The sequence below is a fragment of the Helianthus annuus genome, chromosome 10 (assembly GCF_002127325.2).
Source record: "Helianthus annuus cultivar XRQ/B chromosome 10, HanXRQr2.0-SUNRISE, whole genome shotgun sequence".
NCBI classification, from domain to species: Eukaryota; Viridiplantae; Streptophyta; class Magnoliopsida; order Asterales; family Asteraceae; genus Helianthus; species Helianthus annuus.
In genome coordinates this window covers 158946449-158967095 of record NC_035442.2, presented here as the reverse complement: position 1 = coordinate 158967095, position 20647 = coordinate 158946449, and the positions used below count along the sequence as shown (strand labels likewise).

At 34.4% G+C, this 20647-nt stretch overlaps 1 long non-coding RNA gene across 1 annotated transcript; it reads right to left on the bottom strand.

The window, feature by feature from the left end:
- Nucleotides 1-15447: 15447 nt before the first annotated feature.
- On the bottom strand, nt 15448-15961 carry LOC110883117. Its single transcript, XR_002560369.1, has 2 exons — nt 15870-15961; nt 15448-15750 (listed from the first exon to the last, which is right to left on the bottom strand). It is a non-coding gene; the product is annotated as an uncharacterized LOC110883117 (long non-coding RNA).
- Between the last annotated feature and the right edge of the window lie 4686 nt (nt 15962-20647).

Genomic DNA, 20647 nt, shown 5'->3' with positions numbered 1-20647 from the left:
TTTTTAACCCACAAGTCATGTCAAACTTTGTCTTTGATACATGAGCGATTATGGAACAACTTGGGTTGTCCAAACATACAATCCCCACATGATTTGATGATTTCTCTTAGTTAGTGTGTATATTTCTTATTCTTTATTGTATGTTCATGACCCTCCTTGGTTGTTTTTTTAGATCAAGTGTAGTGGTGAACACATAGAGGTGCCTAAATGGAAGACTTGATCTTCCTACCTCCTACATGACTTCTATGACATTTAGAGGTACCAAAATGAAGATTTTAATCTTCTACCTCATGCTTGAACTATTGGACATATATTATATATACTAAATATATTATTCGAATAATCGAATCTTTGATGATGAACTAGTGTTCATATGTCGGGGTACTAGATTACATCATCCTAGACTATGATAACTTGTCACGATTCTAATGGAACCTTGTTCCATGAAAACATCTAAACTCCTTCGAGTTTCCTAGTGTCAAGAACAAGCATCATATGTACTAAATGATTATTTTCCATGTTATTCTCATATCTTATTTTTATGTTGTTTTAAACACCGAATCTCGACTCTAAACATACTTGAACCTTAACCCTTATACATTCGGACTCTAAATCTCTACTCGTCAACAATTGGATAATCGGAAAACATATGCAAACTTTGTGAGTATACTCGTACTTTTCCCCTTTTACTTTTACCACTTTTGGGGTGTAACATGTTTACCTATTGAAACTTACACATGAACTTTTGTCTAAACACACGAACATTCCTATAATAATGCTTGTATATGTGATGGCTTGATACTTTAAATTTGGGTGATTCTTATGTGTTGAACTTATCATTAAATTCGTACGAGCCAAACCTTGACATATGTAGCGCTATAGGATTAACGACCCGCCTCTACTGAAACTTTGGTTATGTCATGAGCAAGTTGCGTTTTCTTGGTTTGATATGTTAGACACATGCCATGTTTAAATGTTTATCTTGAATCACATGCTTGCTATGAGGAATTGTTCAAACTTATCTTTTGCTATGTACGTATCAAACTTGTATACTCGCCTTTGCTTTTGCATTGAACTTTATTTTAAACATGTTACAGGTTGAGGACGATGATGCTATGAAATGAAGTAGCGTTGATGCCTAGATACACATATAGACGTTAGGGTTTAAAATGTTGTATCAAAATTTTGTTATGTTATCATGTTGTTTTGTTAAACTTGTCGTATTTGAATTTCTTGTAATGTTGACTATTTGAAGTTATGAAATGAAATGAAATTTGGATTTTCTAAATATTGTCACAAATAGCGTTATGATGTCTCTAGCAATCTTCACACTTCGTCTCATCCTGATGTTTCCGCCATTGGTTGGGGTGTGACAGATTGGTATCAGAGCCATAACTATAGGGAATTAGGAAAAGTAGGAATGCTTTAGCCTAGTCTATAGTTTTAGAACCTTATTCGTATGCTTTGCTTGGACTACTACATGATACTTTATTTGTTACTTATTTATGCTCTTTTAAACATGTATGTTACTCATGTGTAATATTCGACATGTTATTCTTACGCATTAATGCTTGTTTTATTATGTGTTAACACTTGTTTCGTTGTTCGATTCTTTATGTGTTATTCTTGACATATTTCTCTATGTGTTAATACTTGTTTTATTTCATTATTTAAGTATCATCCTTGATATGCTTTCTTATGTGTTTATACTTGTTTGTGTATCTCCTTCGACATACACTTCCCTCATGCATTTTACTCGATTATTCTAAATCCGACAACACTCATATTGTACAAATGAGACGAATTCACCAAAATAGGCGTGAAACCCACAATTTGGTGAACGACTCTCAATCTACCTATTCTTTTTTTTTACACGAGATATCGCGATTAAGCTAGGAGTGAAATCCACATCTTAATGGTAAATCTCAAATTTCAAGTTCTAGTGGACCCTCGTCAACACGTCGAAATTAAATTTTGACCCGACGAGTACCAACCACACTTAGGATACGAAATCGTCAAGTTAGGGGTGAAACCCGCACCTTGTCGACTAGTTCCACTCCTTGGCATTTTTTTCATAAATCCCGCCAAGTCTCGAAATTTCGATTGATTTGGGACATGTAGTAACCGGAAGGGTAAATACCGTTAACCGACTTGTCGGCGAGAGTATTTTACCTATTAGGCCAAAACATGCTCCTCAAATTCAAAAGACTTTTCGACCACTTTGGTTAGTCAAAGTTCCGTTTTGGAACACTCCAAACTTTGGTCAAACATGTGTTTCTATTGTTCATTTTATACGATGCAATCTTTCAACCTCGAGTTTACCTTTGATTTCTCTTTTCACACGCACAACATATCGAACCTTTTCGATACACTTATATACGCATGATTTTCATATAATTTAAATTCATATTCCTTGTAACAACTAGTGGAGATGTATCATCGAGATTGGAGTGACTTCCTTACCTTGACGATTGACTCCACCCCTCTTCCCTTAAAACGACTTCACCAACGAGTTAGGGGTGATTCCCTTACTTAGGTGACCGTTACCCAAAACTTATCTTTCAAAATATTTTATTATGCAAACCCGATCATGTTTTATACCTAAATCATTTATCATTATTCAAAATACCTACTTATACCGATTTCAAAATACATTGTTTATCAAACGTACTTCTTATTCTACCATCCATTTTCACTCAAATCATATACACGAGATTCTTAATCATGTCTTTACCGCTTTACTACACGAATTTCCAAACCTTACGAAATGCTACCTATCAATTTAATCGGTCTAATGAATCTCTTGCCCATGAACTTCACATCTGATTTATTAACTGAAACACGTTCACATTATATCATCATACTAGAGACTTCCACTCTTAATCGAAATCAAACTAACCTTTCTCAATTACTTATAAGACCTCATAGATGTTATATGACCGTTTACCAAATACTCTTTCCAACATCAATAAATCCTTTGTTAAAATTATTTTTAAACAATCACTAAGTTCTTTTACTAAATTTCTTTTCTAAGGGTCGACGTTTTCACAAGAACTTTCAAAGTCCAAAATTTTCATGTTTTGATGCAAATGAAACAAACCCGTTATTTAAAAAAAAAAAAAAAAAAAAAAACCTTCTCTACAACGCTTAACTCGTCATCCAAATTTCAAAACACGTGGGCTACAAGACTTCATGGGGACCGACAATTTTCAACATACGTGAACTCCTTTTTTTTAAACAAAAGTAGCATTTCAATCATTACAAAATACGTTAAGCATGACCAATGAGTACTTTATGTTCCTTTACATATACAAACTATATTCTACCTTTCAAACCAAGCTCAATCTAATTTTGATTCGACAAACTCAACGTTTTGTTTAAACAACTATACATGCACATCATCATACACATTTTAGTCGATATCTCGCGATAACATCATTTATATTGTTCGTATCTACATACTTAACCTTTTTTTTTCTCTACAATGTCTCAACGTACACCATATACGCAATATTTATTTTTCATACCTACACCTATGTTCATACGTTTTATGCTTGTACTCATACACATACTACTTATACGTTTTACGCTTCTGCTTGTACACATACTACTTACACGTTTTACGTTTATGCTCATACATACATGCGTATTCATACTTAAACTTATGCTCATACTTTCATCCTTACTCATGATTCGTACATTCGTACCTATACGCGAGCGTAATCCGAGGGATTCGCTTACGTGGGTCCCATACATGCTTAAACATAAACATGCTTACATACGACATTCTTCTACGTACACATTCTTATTTTCAAATTCATGTATACCTTGATTCATACATAACTAGTACAAGCTATGTGGATCATGCGACAATCAGTATAATCGCGGGTGCACACGGGATTATAGTGATAGGCGTATGAGAACCATAGAGTGTACTACTGTGTATGGTAAGACACGGAACGTAACATGACCCCAAGTAACGAAACGGACGTAATGTGGTTAAAACATGGTGGATACGCCGCTGGTACTTCCTATATATAAGTGTTTTCACCATGTTACCAAACTTTCGTAAAACGTGCCATGAGAAATTCAGTGTGTTGCAGACCTTTTGGACCTAATACAACTTCACGCAACTCACAAACGCATTATATCCGATTATTCATGACGAGACTTCATCCTTAACACACTACGTTCATCTATCCAACACTTATGCTATTCACATACTTGTACTCTTTAAGAGTCATTCGTTCATTCTATACTCGTATTATTTTATACAAAACTCGTTCGCAATCCAGCTTGTTTAAACATTTGAGTCCTAACTTACCTCGTTACCTATAAAATAGCCTCCCTATTCTGGATTCTTGTGAAACTATACTTAGTATACCTCTATTGCTTTATTTAAAGTAACAAACCTTTTCGTTCCTCTCAATAAACAGGTTTTACGAAAGTATGATTTTTTTTATACTATCCTTAAAAACTTCCCCTTGCAAATCTACCTTGACGTTCTCCAAAATTTGGTACTTTTCAAAACTTTCAAACTTCCCAAGTTTCAATTCTTAATGATCACCTTTATGCCAAAAACTCTTTCAAGCCTTCCTCTTGAATAAATTTCGGGACGAAATTTCCTAAAGGAGGGGAGACTGTAACGCCCTGCGTTTTCAAACATCCTACATTTAGAAACCTTACGTGAAATTCTATCTTTGGAAATCTTGTGTTCTTATAACCATTCTTTCATCGTAATCGTTGTAAAATACGGAACTTGCTTCGTAAATAAAACTTGTACATTACACTTTTTACCTAGTTAAATCATGTTTTATTTCATATTTCACCTTGTTACAAGTTAGGGGAAACATTGTTGCATATTATTACACAACTTAATTAACAAAATTACTCATTATAATGTTTTAAAAAAATAAAAAAAATAAAGAAATATGGCAGCCCAATTCAGCAAAATTCAGCCCCATATAGTTGGGTTTTGTGGGCTAGTTTCAAGGTGTAACCCCTTCTAAACACTTCCAAAGCCCAACCCATTGAAACCCTAATCCTTCCCCCTATAAATACCACTTATAACCAGCCTCCCTACCACTTTTGCAACCCTAAAAACTCACAAAACATCCACCAAACCGTAGCTGAAAGCAATGGTTCGAGTAGATTGACACCCCTTCACGAAAATGAGCATAACTCACTCAATTCTTATCCGATTCACTCGATTCTTTTTCCTACTTGCTTGTATAATCATGGGGTTCGCTTCCTAGACTTCTCCTTGGAGAAATCAGACCTGGAAATGCCCCGAAATAGTCCATAAACTTTCTGTTTGTTTTTATGTTCATCAAAAACTTGTTTAAACCTATGCAACTTGTGTCTAACACATCTCATACCTATGTCCTAATGCTTACAACTTATCCCATGGTTGGTTAAGCTTAAAAACAAGGTTGAGACATTTAAAATCAGAGGATTAAACCTCATAAACTTGGTGTTTTGTTTAGGGTTTTTAACCCACAAGTCATGTCAAACTTTGTCTTTGATACATGAGCGATTATGGAACAACTTGGGTTGTCCAAACATACAATCCCCACATGATTTGATGATTTCTCTTAGTTAGTGTGTATATTTCTTATTCTTTATTGTATGTTCATGGCCCTCCTTGGTTGTTTTTTTAGATCAAGTGTAGTGGTGAACACATAGAGGTGCCTAAATGGAAGACTTGATCTTCCTACCTCCTACATGACTTCTATGACATTTAGAGGTACCAAAATGAAGATTTTAATCTTCTACCTCATGCTTGAACTATTGGACATATATTATATATACTAAGTATATTATTCGAATAATCGAATCTTTGATGATGAACTAGTGTTCATATGTCGGGGTACTAGATTACATCATCCTAGACTATGATAACTTGTCACGATTCTAATGGAACCTTGTTCCATGAAAACATCTAAACTCCTTCGAGTTTCCTAGTGTCAAGAACAAGCATCATATGTACTAAATGATTATTTTCCATGTTATTCTCATATCTTATTTTTATGTTGTTTTAAACACCGAATCTCGACTCTAAACATACTTGAACCTTAACCCTTATACATTCGGACTCTAAATCTCTACTCGTCAACAATTGGATAATCGGAAAACATATGCAAACTTTGTGAGTATACTCGTACTTTTCCCCTTTTACTTTTACCACTTTTGGGGTGTAACATGTTTACCTATTGAAACTTACACATGAACTTTTGTCTAAACACACGAACATTCCTATAATAATGCTTGTATATGTGATGGCTTGATACTTTAAATTTGGGTGATTCTTATGTGTTGAACTTATCATTAAATTCGTACGAGCCAAACCTTGATATATGTAGCGCTATAGGATTAACGACCCGCCTCTACTGAAACTTTGGTTATGTCATGAGCAAGTTGCGTTTTCTTGGTTTGATATGTTAGACACATGCCATGTTTAAATGTTTATCTTGAATCACATGCTTGCTATGAGGAATTGTTCAAACTTATCTTTTGCTATGTACGTATCAAACTTGTATACTCGCCTTTGCTTTTGCATTGAACTTTATTTTAAACATGTTACAGGTTGAGGACGATGATGCTATGAAATGAAGTAGCGTTGATGCCTAGATACACATATAGACGTTAGGGTTTAAAATGTTGTATCAAAATTTTGTTATGTTATCATGTTGTTTTGTTAAACTTGTCGTATTTGAATTTCTTGTAATGTTGACTATTTGAAGTTATGAAATGAAATGAAATTTGGATTTTCTAAATATTGTCACAAATAGCGTTATGATGTCTCTAGCAATCTTCACACTTCGTCTCATCCTGATGTTTCCGCCATTGGTTGGGGTGTGACAACAACGTATTCCACGTGTCAAATCTGAAGAAGTGTCTGTTAGACGAGACCCTCATAGTTCCTCTCAAGGAGCTCACAATCGACGACCAGCTGCGATTCGTCGAGGAACCAGTAGAGATTACTGATCGAGATGTTAAGATTCTCAAGCGTACCAGAATACCTCTTGTTCGAGTCCGTTGGGATTCCCGTCGTGGCCCAGAGTATACCTGGGAATGAGAAGACCAAATGAAACTCAAGTATCCCCAGCTGTTTAAGAAAAGTGCAACCACTTCTGAGGCAGAAGCTACTGCAGAATTTCGGGACGAAATTCCAAACCAACGGGGGAATGATGTGACACCCCAGGAAAACCAGGAAACCAACGCAACATAACTAGCTTCCTCAGTAACCGCGTGCTAAATTTCGGGACGAAATTTTCTTAACATGGGGAGAATGTGACAACCCTCATAATTCCATGTATCCGTACAATTTATTAATGATAATTAAGGTGCTTGATGACTGTGCTGAATCATTTAACTGCTTTCTGATTTCTGTGTTATACTTACATGTGCTTGTTAACATACTAGTAGTGTACAGAAACGTTACTAAATAGTCTGGTATGCTTTCCTGAGTGTTGAAAATTAAAAATGTTACAAAAATATATATATAGGACACTTTACGGATTAATTAAGCACTTTAACGAACCGGTACCAAACCGAACAACCGGACATTACCCGGAACACTAAAATAATGCTAGAGGCATTGTTTTTATTTTTCTAAGCTAGTTAGGGTCCCCGAACACCCTAACACACTACAAAATACATCCTACACTTAAACACTAAACCTTACACTTGCAATCTAACTTAACAACTTAACAATCCTTTCAACACCAACTAGATACCCCCCCCCCCTTATGGGACGGTCATTGTGTTGTGTCCTAAGGAAACATATGGACCATGGGTTAAAACCTTAACATGGTTATAAAAAGATCCATAACTTCATTCATCTTCACAACACCATCTCTCCCTCTCCCCTTGCCACTCTCGGCCGACCACCACACCACCCACCACCACCATCACTTGATCATCTTCAAGCATTCTAAGTGCATACATAGGTGTTAGAAGGCATACAACAAAGCGCGGTGTGTTCGGAAGTTGAAGGACCTCTCTTATCTTCTTTTATCCACCACTTTTCTTCACTTGAACTCTCCTAGATTTGAGCTAGTGGTAAGTCTCTTAGATCTACTCATTTTACATCCTATGAAGGTGGTTAAAGTATGAATCATAATGATAAATGTGAAGAACATCAAGAAGACTAAAGAACATAAAGATGAAACTGAAACATAAGCTTTAAATATAAAGAAATCATGTTGTTATAGTGTTAATATACTTATTGATTATTGTTTACTTGTAGAAATAATGTTGACCATCATGTAATCTTGCTAGACTATGATTAAAAACATAATCTAGCAAGATGAGAGGATGAATATGTTAGAGGTTATGGATCATCCTCACAAAAAGTCATGAACTTAAAGAAATATGATGTTTTCTTGTAAAATCATGAACAAGTAAATTTAAAGTCTTGTAAATCTAAATGTTTCAAGTATGATTTACCAAGAAACCAAGTTAAAAATACAAGGTTACTAAATCTTGGTTCTTACATAAATAAACATCATTTTTGGTGGTTAACAAAGTAAAGAAACACATGTGTAACAAGAAAAGTACATGAAGAAATATTTTTAGAAAATATGAACATAAATTGTAAAGAATCATATTCTTTAAGAATGAAGTTTTTATAGAACTAATCACATTTTTAAAGGTAACAAGACTCACTAAGTATGCTAGTAAGTTACTACATACTTTTATAAACTTTCAATTTTATGAGTTTATGGTTTATGCTTGTTTTTGACAAGTTTGGTAAATAGAGATTGTATGTTGATGATTGAGAATTGTTTGAATGAATTTTTGAAAAAGAAAATGATATGCTAGTAAGCATGGACACCTCCATTTACAAAGGAAACTCTGGCGAAATTTTCTAAAATCCCAACACTTAGAAATATTTTTCTAAAACAAGTATTACGAGTATATTTTATAACTTGCATTTCGAATATAAACTTCGCCATAATTTTTGTAACAAAACACCAAGTATCGGAGGTTGACTTTCGTAAATAAAATTTGATAATATATATTTAAAATATATATTGTATACTAAAACTCTTGTGTGAATATTTGTTTATTTTACCGTTATATTATTTTAGGGTAAAATAATATATAACTTAACAAAGTGCGTTGACGTTTAAATTGTGTGATATGTGATAAAAGTAATGGGTAGATAAACCATGCGTGTTGTGCATGAGAAATTGATTGTTATCTGTACCTTATTATGACGTGCTTGATTTCCTGATTATTAGAGTAACTAATCTAACCGAGCAAACCGAGGTGAGTTCACACTTTTCTACAAAGCATGGAAATTCCCGGTGGGAATGGGAATGGGTTCAGGAATAGGGATTCCTCGTCCTTGGGACGTGTTCAGGAATGAGAATTCCTCGTCCTGTTGGGACGGAATTAGACTTACTGGACTAGAACTCTATCAGCGAAGTCCCTCCCTTTATATCGACTTAATCGCCGAGGCTATGGCGAGGGGGTCATTAGTTAATAGCGCTATTAGGTTTAATAAACCTCACACCGTGCCAGACGGACGGGCGTGTACTAATGGACTATGGTACGTCGGTGATGATAGACACCGACGCTAGGGCACAAGAAATTTTCGTTAGTAGTCGATATGATAAACAAGTCTGGTAGTTTAAATAATGGGGTAGCCCCCATGGCCGGAGTGCCGGGCTAGATAGCCAGGGAAGGTGGACATGGGATGGTTAACTGATAAACGTTTTCGAACTATGGGGTAACCCCCACGGTTAGATAACTGATTAAGATTAAACTACGTTTTTTGGAAACACCTCTAAAATGGACAACCAACCGTGAACTCACTCAACTTTGTTGTTGACTCGTTGTTACATGCTTTGCAGGTCGCTAGATGCTATGGGGCTTGCACATGGAGAAGGTCGTTGTGGAATGCGAACTCTTATGTCCCGTACTTAATAAATAAACTTTATGAACTTATGAAACTTATGTTTTGGGTCTTTAAACTTATGAACTACGAACTTATGTTTTGGTTTAACGTCTTATGCTTCCGCTGTTTAAATTGAACTTGGGTAACTCCCTTTTGGTCACCAATTGAATTGTGGTGGGGTTTATTTACTTAAATACGTTGTTCAGTATGATTGGTGGCTCGATCCTGGTCATGTCACGCCTCCAAGCGGTGATACTCTACATGGTGGATTTTGGGGGTGTGACAGCCGTGACTATTTTTTAACTATCAGTGGATAGCCAACAGTGATTGAAACACAGATGTTTGGTCAGTGAGTGGTCAACATGAAGAATGAAGAAACGGAGGTTGACCATCAAACAAATCCTTGACACTATTAAACCTCTGTTGACTTACCAAACAGATGTTCGGACACAATTCAACATCAACATAATCTAAATATTACTGAAACACTAAATAATAAGTAAAAATAAAACGCAACATAGATTCATAAATTTATTCATTTATTCATGACCTTAAAACTAAAAGTCCAATAATTACATCACATACTGAACAATATTAAAGTTCAAATCTAAGAATAACAGCAAGAATTAAGAAACTTTAGTTTCAACTCCATCGATTGCTGAACCTCTCGATGTATGTCCTTCAGCATCGCCATGAACTGCACGTCTCTATCACCGCACTCTATATTACTGACAACACAAATAAGAAATAAACCTAAAATGCAAAGGTCTCTTCTCAACTGTTGTAGCACATCTGAGTTTTCACGATATTGCACGAATCTATATTTTCTATAAAAGAAGAAAATCTTCCTAGCGCAAGAAAACATGACTTTCGATTTAACGAAAATCAAACAATGCAACTCTCCCATCAAAGAAGATAGCACATGCAACTTTTCAAGATAGAAGATACATATCGTCCGTTCAAGCTGCAACTCTGCCATCAAAGAAGGTAGCACATGCAACTTTTCACGATGTTGCAACAATGATACTGCAGCATCGATATTGAAAGGTTAATGTGGGATGCGAATTTTCATTGAAACGACGATGTTGGAACAATGATACTGGAACGATAACATGTAAACATAATCAACAAACATTTGAACAAAGAAGTGTAATCGGAGATTAGCGGGTGAATCAAGAGAAAGATGCATTTGAGAGAGAAAGATACGCTCACATATATGAGCGAGCGAGATTTGAATGTGAAACCAGATAATTATATCTTATTTATAGGATAAGAATATATGGTTTGAATTTTGAATTTCAAAATTACTGATATTATCAGTAATTACTGATCTGATTCGAAAGCAATTGTCATGATGTTTATTGGGAACTGATGTTTATTGGGAACTGAAAGGTAAGTAGTGTATATCCTTATATCCTGCTTTATTAAACTAATTAAATATTAGAAATGATATGCAAAGTAGGAAAAAAAAAGAGAACGTCAATTTTAAATTACCATTTTGCATATTTTGAATTTCAAAATTACTGATATTATCAGAAATTACTGATCTAATTTGAAAACAATTGTCATGATAACTTTTCTAATTTTTATTTTAACTTTAATTAAGAGATAATAACCGTCAGTTTGAAATTCACATTTTGCATATTTTAAATGTCCAAAGCTCAAGAAATTAACATTAATTACTGATTTTATTTGCAACAAATAGTCATGAAGAATTTTTTTTTATTTTTTAGTTTAACTTTAAATTTTATCACGAAAACAATGTTGGAGGAACTCTTATCTCATTGGAATGTAACGATTAAGTAAAATGGTAATTTCATTGTAATTCTAGTTTTTATTTGATAATTTCAATCTATCACTAATTAACACCATCAATAATAAAAATGTGAGCAGTGGCTGTTTTTTAGGAAAAACGCTGATGGTCAATATCAATGGATGTCAACAATAAAAAAGTGAGCAGTGGCTATTTTTTCCTATCAGTGGATACCCAACAGTTTTTTAAACATTGATGTTTGGTAAGTCAGTGGTCAACACAAAGATTGAAGAAACAGAGGTTGTATTTCAGCAGTGGATAACTTTTAACATTCAAGTCTTTCAAGCAACACAGTGGTTGTAACAGGCTTTTAAACAGATGTTGGGGCTTAAACAAATGTTTCGCCTTATATATCAGTTGTCTGGACTTAAAAAAAGGTTTGAACTTAAACAGATGATTGCCCATAACCAGAAATTTGGCCATAAACAGATGTTTGGCCTTAAACAAATGTTCGAGCTTAAACAAATGTTTGCCCATAAACATCTGTTTGCAAAAAAAGACCAATTTGAAGAATACTATACCCAAACAATCAAGATGAGGAGCTTAATAATCATCCAAGTGTACTTGATTTTTATTTATTAGTATAAAAATGAAACAACTGTTCAATTTATAGTACAGATCAAACCAATGAAGTGACGTGATAAATACTGTTACATATAAACATTGTTGCGATAAACACTGTTACATATAAATGCTGATGTCATTAAAATTGTTACATATAAAACACTGAGGTGATGACATCTAACAACCTAACAGACTATAAAACACTGTTACATATAAACACTGTTAACATAAACAAAGGTCTGAGCTTAAACAAATGTTTGCCCATAAACAGAAGTTTGGCCATAAACTGATGTTTGCCCATAAACATCTGTTTGCAAAAAAAGATCAATTTCAAGAATATTATACCCAAACAATCAAAATGAGGAGTTTAATAATAATCCAAGTGTACTTGATTTTTATTTATTAGTATAAACATGAAACAACAATGTCTTCAAATCACCGGATTAGATCATGAACCCATATTAGAGGTCAAACAAAACCACAACAGGACCACATGAATAATATCATTTCCACTTTTACTTCAATGCACTTAAATAATAGGGTGATTTGGGATTTTGTACTTGTTTAAGAAATAAGATGTTGACCAAAATTAAAACAGATGTTGACCAAAAGTCAATCAAATGTTGGCCAATAGTGAAATAGATGTTGACCTTAAACAGATGTTTGGTTTAAGGCCAAACATCTGTTTATGGCCAAACATCTATTTAAGGTCAAACATCTGTTTAAGTCCAAATATCTGATACAGAAGGCGAAACATCTATTTAAGGTAAAACATATGTTTAAGGTCAAACATCTGTTTATGGCCAAACATCTGTTTAAGGTCAAACAACTGTTTAAGTCCAAACCTCTGATATAAAAGGCCAAACATCTGTTTAACCCTGAACAAATGTTTAACTTAATATGATCTACTGTCTTCTCACATTGTTTTCCTCTTAAAAACACTGTTTAACCTAACATGGGTTTCCATTATCTATTGACCAAAATGCAAACAAATGTTCAAACCACTGTTTGTTATTGTACTTCTTTACAAATTTACATAGAATTCAAGAAAATGAAACTAAGAAATTTATGAATCTAAAAGCAACAATTTAAAATCTAAGAACAACACCAATAAATTCACGAACCTAACAGCAAAAATTTAGTGCTTTTAGCTTAAAATTTAGTGCTTTTAGCTTTAAACTCCATCAAAGTATATCTTCGACAATCGCCATGAACTCCACGGAAGTACTCAATGCATCAACAGCAGGATTTATAGAAATCTAATCTCTCGTGAACAGACCAAGATGCAGTACATGAAAACACTTCTCCAGCTGTTGAAGAGTAGCCCTATCCTCATATACTTAATCCTTAACTTTGTTCATAAAGAGCTGCTTTAAACCAAACTTTATGCTTCTTTTAATACAAAAAAGGCAGGAAAGACCATTACTCTAGTAAAATAAAATCTTATCTTACAGCAATAGCAGATGCTTTCTTGCGTTTCGTAAGAACTACTACGGCTTCTACATCATCATCATCTGCCCAGAGTCATATATAATCATCATTTAGTCACCAGCAAAAGTTATTTTAAATGCAGATTTAAAAATATTTCTTTGTGTTTAATTTAACTTTATGCTTCTTTTAATACAAACCTATAATAACCCGCAACAGACTGTATGAATTTCAAACAATTGTGATTAGACTGAAATATAAAGCGAGAATTAGAGTATATCACTTCAAAATAAAAAACTAAAAAATTCAAAATTGGTGTAGCAAAACACACATACTTTAAATGATGTTGGAACAATGATACTGGAAACAACCGTAGAACAATCATCATCATCATCATCATCATCTGCAGCAGATCATTCACAATCATCATTTAGTCACAACTCAGATAACAAAACTTCAGTAAAAATAAAAAACAAATGGCCATACCATTATCAAGGGAAACCACATATCAACAAATTTTTTTTCTAAAAATGGGTTAGAGAGAGCTTCAGTTTTCTATTATCCTTTATGAACAAATGCCGAGTATTGAAAAGAAGAGATTTGAGGGATAGATACATATCGTCCATTCAACTTACAACTCTCCCATCAAAGAAGGTAGCACATGCAACTTTTCACGATGTTGCAACAATTATACTGCAACATCGATATTGAAAGGTTGATGTGTGATGGGAAGCTTCATTGAAACGACGATGTTGGAACAATGATACTGGAACGATGATTATATAAGGAGCAGTGGTTAGTTATAACAGTCCTTAGCACATGGAACTTTAACAGGGGTTTGTCTTCAACAGTGGATAGGCCTCATCAGTCTTTATAAGGAGCAGCGGTTAGTTATAACAGTCCTTAGCATGATCAGTTGTTATAACCATTCCATAACACTTTGAGAGGAAGCAAGGGTTGGTCTATTTGATTGAGAGGAATAATTTCATTACATCCCTGTTGAAAAATAGAATTGATAAATTTAGGGAAAGTGAGGTTGAAAGATGATAACCCAACAGTGGAGGATCTCATTCTACAGCTTCGATAAATTAAGGGTATTCTCATATAATGGTTCCTGGATGCTTCCAAAGAATCCGCACTTTGGACATCTGTTGTTCTTCAAACATCTATTATCTATTATCTATTCTATCTATTATATATAATAAATTAAAGTTATTTGGTCCACATCGCCCAAATAACTTTCATTTATTATATATAATAGATAGAATAGATAATAGATAATAGATGTTTGAAGACAACAGATGTCCAAAGTGCCGCTTCATTGGAAGCATCTAGGAAGAATTATATGAGAATACCCTTAATTTATTGAAATTGTAAAATGAGATCTCCACTATTGGGTTAACATCTTTCAACCTCATTTTCCCTAAATTTATCAATTCTATTTTCCAACAGGGATGTAATGCAATTATTAGCTTATTTAAGATAGCTTCAACTGCATCTTCTGATAAATCAACATTCATTTCACTCAAATGATCCCTTCAATTGCATCTTCAATCATGAACTATCTAAAGAAATGGATGAACTCATCCAAAAATACCCAAAATAAAACTAAGTAAACCATCCAATATTCTTGAGTACTCACCATTAATGTGATGACCAATATAAAATCAAACCCTAAAAGCATACAAATCATAATGAAATATGAAAGAAACAAACCAAAAAACTTGTTGGGCGATTAAAATTAAAAGGATATCATACGCAATATTCAGGTAATTAGAATGGCCATTTTTACCTTACTTGACAACAATAGCAAACAACATCAAACAATAATAGCAAACAACATCAAACAACAATAGCAAACAACATCAAACAATAATAGCAAACACCTGATGTTGAATCCACTGTAGATGTTGAATCCACTGTAGATGCTGAACCACTGCTGTTACAAACAGATAATACCTTGGGAACTGGAAATTTAAAAGGATCGGCTTCAAAGGCTTCAACAATCGGAAGATTCAAATCTCAAGCAAATGAAACCCTAATTTCAAAAAGAATAATCGGTGAACATATTCAAAGATCAATAATCAACAGATGTTGTACTCATATCATCACCGTTAAGAAAAAAAACCCTTAGTTTCTGAACATATTCAAACATACCAGTTCATGGCGGAAATCTATCCGCAGGTAAGCGGATTTCAAATTTGATGACCATCGATGACAACAACCATGGAACCATATGATGAGATTACGAGAAGAAATTAGGGTTTAATTAAAACTTTGTATGAAAATAAGAAGAAATAAACACAGATCTATAAACATACAAATCAAACCTCAAATGGAAGAACCTTGACGACGAAGAAGATGAAAGAATCTTCACAACTATAGCTCGGGATGACAATTACAAAAGCCAGATATTACCTCTTCATGGTATAATCAGACATGAAAATTACAAAGGTTGAATGATTGATGATGAGATGATTTGGTTTGATCTTTGATTAAGAAGGGAGAAGAGTACAGGAGAAGGAGAAGGAGAAGAAGATTCAGATCTAGGGTTTTGAAAAGTAAAAAAAGGATATGGAAGGAGTATAAAAGGGATGGAAGTGTGGTACTGTTGGGCGGGAAAACAGAACTGAGGATGTCCTAATTAAGTGACACGTGACCCAAATCACTTTCATTTATTATATATAATAGATGTCTACACTAGGAAACAAAATAATATGTCAAGTTTTCAGTTATTAAAGAACATTAGAATAGGTTTAAAAGAAAATCAAACCCTTTTTATACTTAAGTGTGTCCACGTTCACACATAAGTGTTTTGATTAAGGAAGATGGTCCAGGTTCATAAATATACGTATAGGGAAAGGGTGATGAAAATAAAACTAGAAGTTATTTAATGATACTTAGGTGTTTGCTTTTTAAAAGATAAAATGTCTGCAGTCTGCGGACCACATCTGCAAACATTTGTAGAAGTAGAGATGGACAAAACCTCTGCACTTTGCAAGAAGAAGACTGTTGTTTTTTTAACGTATGTAGACTTCTAAAATAAACTAGTGGCGGACGGTAGTGGACGGGTGGTTGTGGTAGACGGTGGTGGTGGGTGGTGGACGGTGGTGGTGGTGGTGATGGTGATGGACGGTGGTGGTGGTGGTGGTGGAATGTGGTGGTGGACGGTGGTGGTGGTAGTGGTGATGGTGATGGACGATTGTGGTGGTGGACGATGGTGGTGGGTGGTGGTGCTTAACCCTCTGTAGACCTTATAAGATCTTAGAAGTGGTTGGGCCAAGTCTGCACCAAAAAGAGCTCGCGCAGACGTTTTTTAATGAAACATCATCAGAAAAACAAACAGTCTGCAAATGACAATGTTTGCGCGTGGTCTGCGCGGCGCAGACATAAGAGGCTGCACATATCTTTAAAAAAACAAACACCACCTTAAAGATGTAAGGGTGAAGGGAGTGGTTATCTAATGGAATAGGTAAACTCCCAATTCACCCAATCACATAGTGTCATGTCAATTGTTTACCTAATGCTCAAAAACGTTGGCGGTGGTTTACCTAATGGGGTTTAGGTAAACTATTTAAAAAAAAAATGTGTGATTGGTTGAGAAGGAATAGACCCCACCACACACCCATCTCTCTCCCCCCTTCCCTCCCTCTCTTTCCCATCAGTAAACCTTCACCGAAATTGGCCAACAAATCGGTAACATGTGATCGGTATAAATGTTGGCGGTGGTCACCGAGCGGTGCCGAGTGGGTTTACCGCCCCCACTTCGCTCACCCTAACAACACAAAGTTATCACATATGTCTTGTTATCGCTACAATGATTTTAAATTATACACTCTAGCATATCAACTTAAACTTTATATCTTATCGATATCTGCATCTTGTTCGGAAGCATGTTAGCACCTAGCTAATTGTCTTGTTTTATAGTTGATATTATGGTTATGGTTTCTATAATTGATTTTTAGTAGTTTGATCATGCTTGCTTGCGTAAAAAAAAAATCAAAATAAGTAAAACGAAATGTCATTTAAATTCAACCTTTATATTTAATAAACTATAGATTATATGTAAAAAAAACATTGTTACATAACATTATTATTGTAAACAATTATCATTAACCTTATCCTTCTTCAAGCTTTTGTTTAAATTGCTTCAAAACCTAATTGACACAACTAAAATCATCGATTAACCGGGTTAACCGTGTTAACTTTTCCAGTCTAGTAATAAAACAACTTGAATGAATAGTGTTTATGATCGTGTTATGCTGTGATTGGGCAACATAGGTGGTTCTTCACACATGTCGCCTTCTCTTTCCCAATCCACCTCCCATTTAAACCAGATCAAGAGCTTTTTCACCAGGTTTTCTCCCCCACCTCTTGCTTCCCACCTCCTACCTCACAACTTCCGAATCCGCCTGATCAACCATAAACTGAATGGCAAACTAACTTGCACCTAAATACTCTTATTAACCACTGATACATGAACCTTACAAAGATTTAAACACTCCACCTCGAGGATAGAGGAGAGGCACCATATCACTAGACGACAAGGCAATGGGTATGTAATAAGTAAATAAATTATACTATGTACTAAATATTAAAAACCAAAGTCGGTGGTGAATGCACATCCCCGCTTTGGTCCTTTTTTTTGGCATATTTGATCATTTTAGCTAATTATATAAATCTTGAAGCAAGAGGTGCAAACAATTAAAGCATGTTTTGGAAGTTACACATCATACCCATCTATAAATTACAAGATGAACCCTCAACTTTCCCATATGTTACTTTGCTTTTAATTAAGCAACCATGCGTTGACATGTGGCACACTCATAACCTTCTCTCTCTTTTTTCGGTTGTTTGGTTATAACTTTTTAAATATTACTAGTGGATTATCACCCGTGCTCCACGACGGGTTTGAAATGTAGATAAAAATAGATAAATCGTGACGGGACAATCTACGCGATGATAAAACATGTCATTATAGAAATCGGGGGGGCCAAAGTGTAACGAAAAGACAAATCTTATTAAAGTTGAACGACTAAACATGTTTTACCAAAATTGAGGGCTAAAGTTGTTTTGATCAAAGTTGAGGGGCTAAAGTTGTCTTGATGTGACAACTTAGCCTTTTAAGTATATATAGAATAGAATGTTTTATAAAACACTAAATATACCATTGGCGTTGTGACATGCTTATTTTTATCTATGTTTCGATATAGGTTTCGTTCAAACCTAAGTTTTGCGTGATAACGTACGAGTTAGCAAAAAACAGACGTATAAGTAGTTAAAAAGAATTTTTAAAATGCTATTTTTTTCTTTCTTGTTTACGCCTACATTTTTATTTTTATGGGTGCGTTTCTTTCTTCTTATTTGTCGGCTGTAGACCAAACGTTGTGGAGTAGTTCGCTTTGATTAGGACTTCTATAGTGTTGTCATGATTTTAACCGTCTCCTTACATTGCTTAATAAGTACATTTGACTGTAGGGTGTGCCAGCTCAGCCATTAACAAGCAGCACACCGCCCCGTGCCGTTAATGGAGGCCATTAATGGCTTCCTTGTTAACCCAATAACATAGTTAATGAGAGGAAGAAGAAGGTGATGATGGTGGGGCCCACCCTAATTAAAACCAATCACAAGTCTTACTTTATTTTCTTTTGTTTTAGTTACTGGTATTGGGTGTCTAGTTAATCTAAGACACATTGTAAATAAGTATTTAGTTACTGCTTGCGTTCTTATGTGATAGTGACAAGATGGTGATATGGCAATGAGTTCGTTAATCCACAACACATAGCCCTACACCGTCGTAATACGAAATGAAAAAAAACTAGTTATCATTAATTAAGTAATAAATTAATTAAAAAAACAAGAATTAGTATTATATTATATTATACTACATGTACATTTAGAGGGGGGGGGGATAGTGTCACTTCCCTATTGGTCTAATCAAATTTTATCCTGTTTTAAAATTACTTTTTGGCCACATTTCAAAATAAAATTATGTTTTTGTCCCTAGCTCCAAATTACGATTTTTGCCCTCAGCTCAAAATTATGTTTTTGTCTCTAGTTCAAAATAAAATTATGTTTTCCCCTACCTCAAAATTACGAGTTTGCCCTCAGTTCAAAATTATGATTTCGCCCGTTCAAAATAAAATTATGATTTTACCCCCAACATAAAATTACAATTTTGCCCCAATTTCAAAATTACATTTTCTTCCTCCTGTTAAAAATTGTGATCTTGCCATCGTTTTACTTTTTTTGTTTTTTTTTTGTTTTTTGTTTTTTGTTTTTTGTTTTTTGCAAAACTACAGTAGTGTTTTATTTTACTTCATTGACTCAATGTAACTTTTATTATGTCAAGCAGTTGTCTAGCACTCGCTCATTGATCCTGACAAATCAGTATTTTACCCCCAGCTCAAAATTACATACCTGTCATCGTTTTAGTTTTTTTCATAGCAAAACTATGGCAGTGTTTTGGTTTAATTGGTTGTTTTGATGTTTTTTTTTGAGATCGTGTTATAAGTAGTATGCACAAGTAACCTAAATACATGCATACATGTTATGAAACTAAAAGATATTCGATTTAACGCCCCGCAACACTGACGGGCATAAGTGTAATTTTTATTTGTCTAGGCATGCCTGACACATGCTCATTTGTCATAAAAATTACACTTTTGCTCTTACTTTAAAATTATAGTCTTTCCATCATTTTAGTTTTTTTAGCAAAAGTATGGTAGTGTTTTGTTTTAATTGGTTGACTCGATCTAATGTTTTTTTAGATCATGTTATGAGTAGTATGTACACGTAACTGAAACACAGACATACATGTTATGGGAGAGAAATATTCGATTTTGTGACCGGGGAGAAAAACAAGTTAGTCGACAAAAGAAATGTCCTATTTTGTCCAAGACTAACTCAAAAAAAAGAAGCAAAGTGTTTAAACA